A 9,834-nucleotide genomic window follows, 5' to 3' on the forward strand; every position below is an offset into this window, starting at 1 on the left:
ATGGGTCCCCCTCCTGTATCCCCCCACCTTGGCACTGAGTGGGTCATGGGTCCCCCATCCTTTATCCCCCCCTTGGCATATCAAATCTTCGCGGGGCTGGGTGCGTCCTCTCCCACTGAGGTCAGACACATCAGCCCAGCTAGAAGAGCATATTGCAGACAGACAGCAGCTTTTGGGGTATCTCATGCTCCAGTCATTCAGAACCCAGATGAAGGCCAAGGTACTCATCTGCTACATGTATGTGGGGAGGCCTAGTCCAGCCATGCAGGCTCTTTGACTGTTCAGTACTTTTTAAAAATAATATGGATGAGATTAAAGAGTATTAAAGTCTGTATGATACCTCCAAAAATAACACACTGAACACTTTAAGGATGACCTAAGTAAATGTCATGGGCAAAGTTATCTTGAAGAAATCATAGTAAATTTGAACACACTAAGTACACGTCCTTCCCTGGTAAGAAGGCTGCACTTTTCCAATATATTTTTTTCTCAATTTTCATGCTATATTTCACATTACATATTTCTAGCAGAGTCTTATGGTAAAGCTTTTTATTGTTTCTGTCTCTTTCCTTATGTTTCTTATTCCTTTCTGAGTAACCTGTTCCTTTCCATCTGCACAAACAGAGTGATGCTCATATTTGAATCCCAGTCTAATAGGTGCATCCTGTCTGCTTTGGACAGGTAAATACACAGCCAGTGGAGCATTTTCCATTTTTCTAATTCCCATTACCTAAATTTGTTTTAACAAGGGACACTGATATTTTACAGTGCTCTAGAAACCAAGAGTGTAGACATGAGATAAAATCAACTTCTTTTAGAACAGTCCTTCTAGATCCTAAATCGAGTTCTTCTACGACCATTCCCACCTCCTGTGACAGTTTCCTGTGATGGTAATCATAGCCCCCCTCCATAAGATTTTTTTTTCATGGCTGCTTCATAACTTCAATTTTGCTACTATTAATAATCATAACATAAAAATATGTGTTTTCCGATGGTTTTAGGCAACTCCATTTAAAGAGTCATTTGATCCCCCCCTAAAATTATCAACCCACAGGTTGAGAACAGCAACTCTGAATTGAAAAGTAACAACAAAATGTACTGTTTCAGACAAGGGACATTAAACTGCCATTTCCATTTCACATTCAATGAAAATGTTGATGAGAATAATGAAGAAGAATGAGAAGTTCAGGTGAAATCTTTAATGGCTGCAAAGGCATAATGGGAGGAAAGGGGGCTAGATAGGCAAAATAGAATTTTCCATATCTTAATGTCTTGCATATATCAATCTGCATTTTGGAAACAAAGCAATCAAAAATGGTGAATCTTGATGTAAATTATGGACTTTATTGACTAAAATTAATTACTATATGCTACTCAATTTAACAAATACAACCATAGAGCCGGCTCTTCCACAGTACCTAGCAGTCTGTGGTACCCTAGAGTCAGAGTCAAGACTATGCCTTCCCCACCATCTGGAGTGGGTCCTCCGGGGTTGCATCTCCCACGTCCACCTGCCCAGTGTCTCAGAGCTCTGGCTTGACACAGGTCTCTCCCACCCCTTTACTTCCTCGCATCCGGTACCCAACAATATACTATGTACATGTATATTACATTTAGCACCTAAATCTTTTGTTTGTTTGTTTGTTTTGTGTTTTGTTTTTTCGAGACAGGGTTTGTCTGTGTAGCTCTGGCTGTCCTGTAACTCACTCTGTAGATCAGGATGGCCTCGAACTCAGAAATACGCCTGCCTCTGCCTCCCAAGTCCTGAGATTAAAGACAGTGTACCACCACTGCCCGGCTGGGACTTAAATTTTAATTTCATCAATCATACCAGTTCAAATCCCTGCCTGTTGCAGCTGAGAAGCAGCTTTGCTCTCTCTGAAAGCTTCCGTCTTCTACTGAGTCAGCATGCTCATCTAGATTCTCAAGAAGCTTCCTACACCCAGGTTAAGCCAGCATGGTGACCGTATTCTTTACACATTAGACACATATCCAGGGGTCTGCAGCTCCTAACTGGAATTTAGCCTGACTTGAGATAGCCTATTTTTAACCATTTGCTAGTATAATAAAGCTCAACGCTGAATTTAATCAAACGACTGTTGAGCACTTATTCTTAATTCTTTTAACTTTTGCTATTTCTTTAACAAGGAAAAAAGAAGTTCAAGCAAATAAGAATAAAATGGAAGAGGATGATTAAATTCCCTCCAGCAAGTGAGATTCCCCTCTTTCAGCAGAACTGTTATAACTTCTCGTGTTTAATATGTACCTACCTCCTACTTCCAGTGGATAGAAGTAAACAGATCCATATGGAACAGCTAGAATCCACACCACACAACTGATTCATTGGTGTTATCAAGTCTCGTCAAAACCATGGTACTGCATTTGTTAGAAATTTCCTCTGTTTTGTTTTAATATTCCTACAGTTAAGAACTCCTATACTAGGACATCCTTTGAATGAGGAATATTCACAGCAAAAATGGCATTGCTACCTCATGGAAACTGTCCTCAGCCCAGTCCTTATTTTTTGACAAAGGGTCACATATATTCTAGAATTGTTCTCCCCCTGTCTTACATTGGCAGTAAACAATGCTTTTTAATAACAGCACTACTTAAATAGGGAACATTTTCTTTCCATAGAGATTAGCAATTAAATGCATCTTAAATATAGGGAACTGTTACTAGAATTTTATTCTGACAGTTTACCAGGCTGTACTTGAATTTTCACCTGTGTACAGCAGGCTTTCATGGTTGCCCTAGTGGCTGTATGTCTTCAGAATTCAGCCAGCTTTCTGGTAAATCAATTTATGTCAGCTGCTCAGGGCAGCCCTTCAGCAGCATAATCCAGACTGACTTCTCCACATAATACTTACTCTGACAACATTTTCCAAGTGGCAAGATAGCTCGTAAACACAGAGAATTGTCTTGAGATATCATATCTCCCAGCAGAATCCAAAATGCTGCCGCAAAACTGACAAAACAGAAGCCAAATTGTAATGTGATATAGGAGGCAGTTGAGAGATTCTACACCAAAATGCCTTAACTCAATACACAATAGAAAAATCACAGAGTGTGGCAACCCTCCCAGGTCTGAATGGGAGTGACTGGAGATGGGATAGGTGAGTGGTATGCTCCAATTTAGTTAATATAAAGTGTCATTCGTTTTACAATCACAAAGATAGTAAAGAATGATGGGGAAAGAGTATGTAGCCCAGGTGAAATATGTAAGTTTAACATAGTTTTTCTTATTTTTAATATGAGAGCAATAATAATGAGTTATGTATAGTTAATTGAGCAAAATGAAAACTGGTTTAACCATTTAGTTATTTTGCTAATGTTCAAATACACATGGTATGCATTACTCAGATAAAATGTATATGTGTCTTCCTTGTAAATAATATTTATTTCATAGTTAACAACACTCATGTTATAAGTCACTAACAAATTACTCTTTGGGTGGTTGCAGGGCTCAAAATCTCTTTATAAGAAGTAAGGATGAGTTTGAAATTCTGAACCTTTGTATGCATGTCCTCAGTGTTGGAATTATATAGCACTGCACTATTCTTAATTTTATCCAATTTTCCCAATCAAATACAAGACTTTTTGCATGGCATTCAAAGATTTTACCAATTCAGCATATGTTCAGTCCTTTTATAGGGCACTTTTTTCACATGTGATAGGAAAGTCCTTGTATGTTTTATCTTTGTGTGTTTCTAGGACATAGAACTCTGTATATGGGTTTTCTTTGCCTTCATTTGGCTATAGTAGAAGACGAAGCTAAAGTCAGCTTCCAAGTGTCCCCAATACACAGTGAGGAGCATATGGGCATGCATTTGTTCAACCTTGGCCATTCGCAGTGTGTTCATATATCGTGTGGACATGAAGGGAATGAAGAAGCTGCCTTGCTTATGTGAATCTTACAGAAGACTTTATAAAAGATGCCTATGTGGAAGACAAAGGCACCCTGACACTTCATAATATCAGCATCTCTGATGATATCTGTACCAGTATTGATTTGGTGATAGTGGCATCAGTGACGTGGTTAATATACACTTCGGTATGGTAGCAGTTGATTGGAGATGTAGATCCATTTTCAGGCTCAGGGTGCTAATGGACTCATTGTAGAGTATTACTCAGGAAGGTGGTTCCTGCACCCCATATAGTATGGAAAGGCAGCAGGAAGAAAGTGCTTCCAAACTCATCCAAATTGTATTCACAGAATGGAGCCAGAATATTTCACAAAAAGGATGCAGAAACAGGTCATCGGACAATATTATATTCTCCATTTCCACCCGTGTAGCAGGTAAGGAGAAGCAAGCAAGTATTATCCTAGCGAACAACATATTTGATCCAGATTACCTTCGTTTCAACTTATTAGTTGTCCTGGCATAGCTAATCCTCTGCATTCATGATATTCATCTGCTGCTTTTGCATAAGATCGGGGTGTGTATCTGTCTATATGCCTCAATATTGGATATCTGTCTCTCTATGTGGAACTCAGGGTCTGTTCAAAGGCTGAGCTTCTTAGCCTGCATGGCAGTACTCTTTGTTGCATATGGCCCAATCTGCCTCACAGTCTCTCTTTCATATTCTCAGTTGCCATCATAGAATGGGTAGATAACTGAGTTGATGGGTGTGATAATTTTCCTGTTGACATCTTACATCTTACCAGTTGCTGACTTATTACTGAAGTCATTCATAAAGTATCACTAACATGACTGATGAAATATAAATTGAACAAATATTCTACCAAGGAACATGCCATACTGGACAGGGGAAAGTCCATGTGGCTTCAACTTTACCCACAGTCCTATAGGCAATGGAGGAAAGCTGGGGGCAGAAGAGGTAGTCTCTCCAAGAGAACAGCGTACACAATTCATTGTCCAAAACCAGAAAGCATTCAAACCAGGAATCTATGAACATAAGAACAGACTGTGATTTTGAAAGAGAGTAGAAAGGGATATATATGAGGGATCAGAGAGAGGAAAGAGGAAATCATTGTATTTGAATTATAATCTCAATTTTTAAAAAGATGCATTATGAATGAAATAATCCACAAAAGAAAGAAAAAAGAAAGAAGGAAAGAGAGTCAATTTAGTTAACTGACCTTACTTCCATATTATCTAGTGATAAAGAGAGGGAAAGGAACTTTTTCTGTCTTATTTATTGAATATCAATTTTACGTAGCTACATAATACATTGTTATGGTTATTTAAATATATTACCCTGGATTCCCCTTAACCTTTCCCTTTCTCTTCAGTACCCTTCTGTGACTTACCTTTATTCATCTAGGAAGTTTTATTCCTACTTTCATGCCTTACATGAATATGTAATACTATATACCTGTATACAATCCAGGATGTCCAGCTGAAAGTAAACATGATATTTATCTTCCTGTGACTTAATTTACTTTGTGTGATTATCTGCAATGTAATTCATTTTCTTAGAAAAAAAAATATATTCTCATATTTTGTTTCGGTTACATAAAATTTCATTGTGTGCCCCCACATTTGCTTTACCTATTTATCTTCTGGTGAATACAGACTTGGATGAATAATAGCTATGGTGAATAGTGCTGTAATAAACATTTATATGAAAGTATTCTATGATATGCTAACTAAAAATCTAATGGGTTCTCAGAAATGGCATCATCACAGAGTCACATGGCAATTCTATTTTTAGTTTTTTTGAGCAATTGCTATGGTGATTCTATTTACATGGCCAACAGCAACATAAAATGAGTGTTTTTTTCATCTTCATCAACTTTAGTTTGGCTCGTTAATAACTGCTGTTGTACCTGCATTGAGATTGAACCCCAAACCCATTTCAATTCACTTTTCTCCAATTGCTAGTGATGTTGAATATTTTTCTTATGTTTATTATCCTCATCTTTTGAAAAATATCTGACCATTTCATTAGCCTAATTATTGATTGGATTATTTTGTTGATATTTAGGTTTTGTGGTTTTGTTTTGTTCTGTGATATTTGATATTCAAATATCAAACTGCTGTCAGAAATGTAGCTAGCAAAACTCCCTTTTTTTTCTTTCAGCTTTCTCTTGATTCAATTATCTCTTTTGTTGCATTGGGAGACTCAAATTTCGTGATGTCTCAGTTCTTAATTGTTTGTGTTACTTCCTGAGTGGTTGAATTCTTATTCAGAAAATACTTGCCTATGTCTGCATTTTGAAGTGTTGTATTCATTATTCAGCTAACCTTTTTTTCAATGCTTTTGATTTTATATTAAGGTATCTCCTCCATTTACATTATTTTTAAATGTGGTTGCATATGGATCTTATTTCATTTTATTATAGGTGAATATCCAGTTCTCTAGTCATGATTTGATATAATACTTGTATTATCCTCAATATATTTGTATATTTTTGATGTATTTCTAAGAAAGTAATGCTTATAAACATACTGCTCAGTTGTAGTCAATGGACCTGTATCTGGTGTATACTTACTGTACATCAGTATTATTATGATTCAGTAGTATGACTTGAAATAAATTTGGTGATATCACTACATTACTAACTTTCCTTTTGTTTATTGAGGAATTTTATAGATCAGCTTGGACTTTTATTGATTTTCCTATTTGTAGGTGGATCCTCTGGAAATTGGACATAGTACTACCAGAGGTCCCAGCAATAACACTCCTAGGCATATACCCAGAAGATGCTCCAACATATAGTAAGGACACATGCTCCACCATGTTCATAGCAGCCTTATTTATAATAGCCAGAACCTGGAAACAACCCTGATGTCCCTCAACAGAGGAATGGATACAGAAAATGTGGTACATCTACACAATGGAGTACTACTCAGCTATTAAAAACAATGAATTTATGAAGTTCTTGGGGAAATGGATGGACCTGGAGAATATCATCCTGAGTGAGGTAACCCAATCACAAAATAACATATATGGTGTGCATTCTCTAATAAGTGGATATTAGCCTAGAATATCGGAATACACAATGTACAATCCACAAACCACAAGAAACTCAAGAAGAAGGAAGACCAAAGTGTGGATACTTTGTTCCTTCTTAAAAGGGGGAACAAAATACCCATGGAAGCATTTCCAGAGACAAACTATGGAGCAGAGACTGAAGGAAGGACAATCCAGAGACTGCTCCACCTGGGAATCCTTCCCATATTCAATCATCAAATCCAGACACTATTGTGGATATCAGCAAGTGCTAGATGACAGGAGCCTAATATAGCTGTCTCTGAAGAGGCTTTGACAGTATCTGACTAATATAGAAGTAGAGGCTCACAACCATCCATTGGACTGAGTACAGGGTCCCCAATGAAGGAACTAGAAAAAGGACCCAAGGAGCTTAAGGGTTTGCAGCCCCTTAGGACAAACAACAATATGAACTAACTAGTACTGTCAGAGTTCCCAGGGACTAAAACTCCAAACAAAGATTACACATGGTAGGACTCATGGCTCCAGCAGCATATGTATAGCAGAGGATGGCCAAGTAGGTCATCAATGGGAGGAGAGGCCCTTGGCACTGTGAAGGTTCTATGCCCCAGTGTAGGGGAATGCCAGGGCCAGGAAGTGGGAGAGGATGGGGTGGTGAGCAGGGGGAGGGGGTAGGGAACAGGGGATTGTTTTAGTTTTTGTCTTTTTATTTTTTTAATTTTTTTCTTATTTGGAGGGGAAACTGGGAAATGAGACATTGTAAATAAAGAAAACATCTAATAAGAAAAAGAATTACATTAGAATTTTGAAAGATTTCTCTGAGTATACTGATTGATTTGGAAGCAGAGTCATGTCAAATATTAGTTGTCTAGAATTACAAACATGCAAACCTTTTTTATTTTCTAGGGCTTCAACTTATTCACTTTTAAAATTTACACTCCGTGTTTTCCTTTTCCTAATAGAGAGAAAGAAGATGAAGTTAGGTGCATCTCTATAAAAGTGGGAGGGATTTCAGAGGATGTGAGATAAGCCTGAGAGTAAGTTCACCATTCATGTATGAAATTCTCAAACACAAAATAGAAAATTTTGAAAAGATACACTGCAGAGTTTTTCAATTTATCAGGTAGGTTGGTAGAATTTTAAAACTGTTATTGTGTAAAGCATAAGTATGTGATTTCCCCTTTCGTGTTTTGCCCTCTAAGCCTTTCTCTATATACCACAACCCAATTTGTTCACTTTTAAGTTATAGCTTTCAGAAATATAGAAATAAAACCTAATCAGACTTTAGAATGTTACTTGCACATATATGATTTCCTGGCTGACCACTTGATTGTTTTCCTTATTTCTTTTTCAGTTTGTTTGGGCAAGCCAGGCTTACATCATAGCATACAGGAATGAGGGAAAAGTTCCCTGTGATAACAAGTTTTTTTTTGTTCTTTCTTTTTCCATTCAATTAGGTACATTTATAGGGTTGCAATGCCAAAATTCAGATAGTTAATTATTTGTTCATCATTTCTGGAAACAATCTCACATACCTACTTAGGTCTGGGCTTTGCTAGTATGCTGTGTAGCAATCCAGTTAAATAAAAAACCTGGACTAACCATGACAAACACTAAAAATAAAGCTACATGAGCAAACTTATCATCATTACTATGGATTTAAATCAGGTGGAGAACAAATGTGATAACCAGTTTTAAAATAGAACTTACCATTGTGCCACCCTTTAAAGAGATTAACATTGAGATTACTCTATTGTCTAAACACCCCCCCCCCTCCATGTTCTGTCTTGAATACCATTCTGCTGTCTTTAGAACAGGGAACTTCATGGAATGGTTAGGTTGTGAGAATGTCTCCTTTATTAGTGGGATTAATAGGTCTATGAATCCCTTTACCTTGAATAAGTCCTAAGCTAAAAGATATAATCCATTAACACTTGATTTTTGAGCTACTTTGGACTTTGTCAGCTAAGAAGCAATAACAATGTATCTTTCTTGTTATTGACTTCCTTGTGTATTGTGCTTTGCCATATTGCATAGTGATTAAGACATGTGTTCATTTGGAAACAAGAGAAAGAAACAGACTTCATTAATTCTTATCCCTTGGTCTTATATCATATGTCAGGTTATTTTTAATTCAGATAATCCATCATCTGTTTTCTCTATAGTTGTTCAATTTTTTTCTTGTTTATTATAGTCCCTCAATAATCTTTGAGGCATTTTGTAACAAAATGCACCTAATATTTGCTAATGGAAATAGTAAATTCCCTATTTTCAAGCCGAATACCAAATAAAACCCCTGACACCATGTATTAGAAGTTTTATTTTAAGTTGTTGGTCAGGGTTGTCTGAAAACTCATAAAACATTATATACTATTGTTATTGCCCTTGGTTTCTTCCAGAGGTAGAAGTCCCTATTGCTCAAAGCACCACATACTTCAGAAACAGGTCCCAGAAACCCTTGTAATGGTGTTAACTCAAATGTGCCTACTTAGGGACTAGCTAGCTTTCATGGGAGCATATGATCCCATGAAAGTTTCTAAAGGAGAAAAGCCACCAATGGTCCTACTGAGCTATGACACATGTGAACCAAAGCAGTGACTACCATGATGACATTACCTTAAGTATACAATAGTTGAATGCATATCTTGATAATCAACAGCCCTGATTAGACTTAAGACCCTAACCTCAAAGAAAAGGGAAAATTCTGCTGGGTACTAGAACATTAGCCAACTACCAAGGAGCAGTGAATTTGTGGATTTTGAAGGAGGACCTACAGCTACCACTTCAATAAATAAGCACTCTGAATGTTTGTGCTTATGTCCACAGGTATACGTAGTACTCACTCATCAAGAACCAGTTTTTGAAAGAGACCATTCCAGAAAAGTCAGAGTCAATTGCAATAAAGACTGTAGA

This window comes from Mastomys coucha, unplaced genomic scaffold (genome assembly GCF_008632895.1).
Source record: "Mastomys coucha isolate ucsf_1 unplaced genomic scaffold, UCSF_Mcou_1 pScaffold17, whole genome shotgun sequence".
Lineage (NCBI taxonomy): Eukaryota > Metazoa > Chordata > Mammalia > Rodentia > Muridae > Mastomys > Mastomys coucha.